Source organism: Lycium ferocissimum, chromosome 8 (assembly GCF_029784015.1).
Source record: "Lycium ferocissimum isolate CSIRO_LF1 chromosome 8, AGI_CSIRO_Lferr_CH_V1, whole genome shotgun sequence".
Lineage (NCBI taxonomy): Eukaryota > Viridiplantae > Streptophyta > Magnoliopsida > Solanales > Solanaceae > Lycium > Lycium ferocissimum.
The window spans coordinates 38029224-38031222 of NC_081349.1; positions in this window are offsets into that span (position 1 = coordinate 38029224).

A 1999-nucleotide genomic window follows, 5' to 3' on the forward strand; every position below is an offset into this window, starting at 1 on the left:
AAACTAAGTTTTCGTGCCAAGTTCAGGGGTCAAATAATGTCTTTTCTCTTTTAATTTTTACAAACTTGAAAGATTTATGTCAAAATTTATGATTAAAGTTATAAAGTTTGACCCCACCCTCGTACTCCGAAAAGGTTCACATAAATTGAAACAGGGGGAGTAATTTTTTGCGGGCAATAAGTTTATCTATTTTGGGAAAAATACACTACATGCCCATTAGAAACTTGTTTGGCCCATGTTTGGGCTTAACGCCGCGAGTTGGCCGTTCGGTCCAAACTATTGCCAAGCGCTAGCCCAGCAGTCCATTTACTACAGAAAGATCAGACTTTAGTCGCCACAAAAAAATCAAAAAGTCATCATTAAAGGACGACGAATAAAAAAATTCATATTGAGCCTTCAAAAAATATCCCAAAACATGTATAATATGTATAATTAGTAAGTATACGTTGATTGAGCCTTCAAAAATATCCCAAAACATGTATAATAATTATATAATATTTTTATAATTATGACGTATATGTTGATTATACTTATTAAACATAAATTATACAACAATGATACAATTTCTATATAAGTACGATGCATTTTCTATACAACAATGATACAGTTTCTATACATATGCTGAAATTAGTTGAAAAAAGACTACGAAATGAAATGATTTTTAAAAGGCTAAAAAATGTCTTTTAAGCTTCTTAGGCCATTTGGTTGTCAATAATATGGGCCGAATGGCCATTTGTGTCATTTTCCCTTATATTTTCACATCATAATATCTTACAAGTTATACTTTGCGCCTTACAAACTTATGTCTGCTACGCATTAGTTCAATTTAGAAGGGCAAGGATGAAAGACCAGCCCATTTGAAGAACAACCCGTTCAATTTCTTCATTTGTCTCAAGGTGCACCTGGCCCAACAATCTCAAAGTTTTAGGAGGTTTAGCCCAGGAGTTTGTAATGTACATCATCCGCTCCACACTCCGAAGATCATAGGCTTCACGAGATTAAAACATGGGAAATAACTGATATATATAGCCCAGACATGTAATTTGTAGCCGATGTAGCACATTATATCATTGATGTATAAATAATGAATCTGCTCTGTATAGCTATACAGCCCAGGCAACCAGTTTGCGCTCGATGTAGCCCACTATATCATCGGTATATAGAGAATGTATCTGTTTTGTATAGCTATATATAGATTACAGATACTCTGTATATATAATGTATAAGCAGTGTAAGCTTTGTATAATCATGTACAAACACACGAAACCAACTCAAATTGCAGCGTAAAGTTAATGTATTTGTTATGTATAATTTTATACAAACATTACATATACTATATTAAGCCTGGCAACCGGTTCAAACCGATAACCGGAACGGTAAAACCGGTTTAAATCGTATAAATATTACCGCCGGCTGGTATTTTTTGGGACCGTGAAAACCGAAACCGTGAACCAAGCATTGTTAATCGTATAAATATTACAACTCCGGTTTTGTATTTTTGGGACCAAGAAGTCGAAACCGAATTTTAAACCAAATACCAATTTTTTTTTTTTTAAATATAGCCGTTATTCAAATGGGCTGGACCGTTGGGCAACGGTCCATTTTGCAAAAATGGCCGTTGCCAACGACTTCAAAGTCCCCTTTTGGCCCCCCAACCCCCCAAACTTTTTTTTTAACACTTTAACCCATCCCCCAGCCCTATATAAACCCCTCTCCATTTCCAATTTTAATCCACACCAATTCACTCTTCTCTTTCTCTCAATTATAGTTACTTTGCAACAATTAGCCACTTTAAATTTCCCTCAATTAAATATTATAAAGTTTTATTCTAGTTTCAATTATTAATTTTGCAATTATAATATTGTTGGTGGAGTTGGTGATTTTGCAACAATCCGAAGTTGATGGATTTGCAATTCTAGCCGCCTTCACTTTGTTGGAAATTAGTCCTGCAATTTGGTACCTTCGTTCCAACTCTATCTTTATTTTTCGCTATTTAATT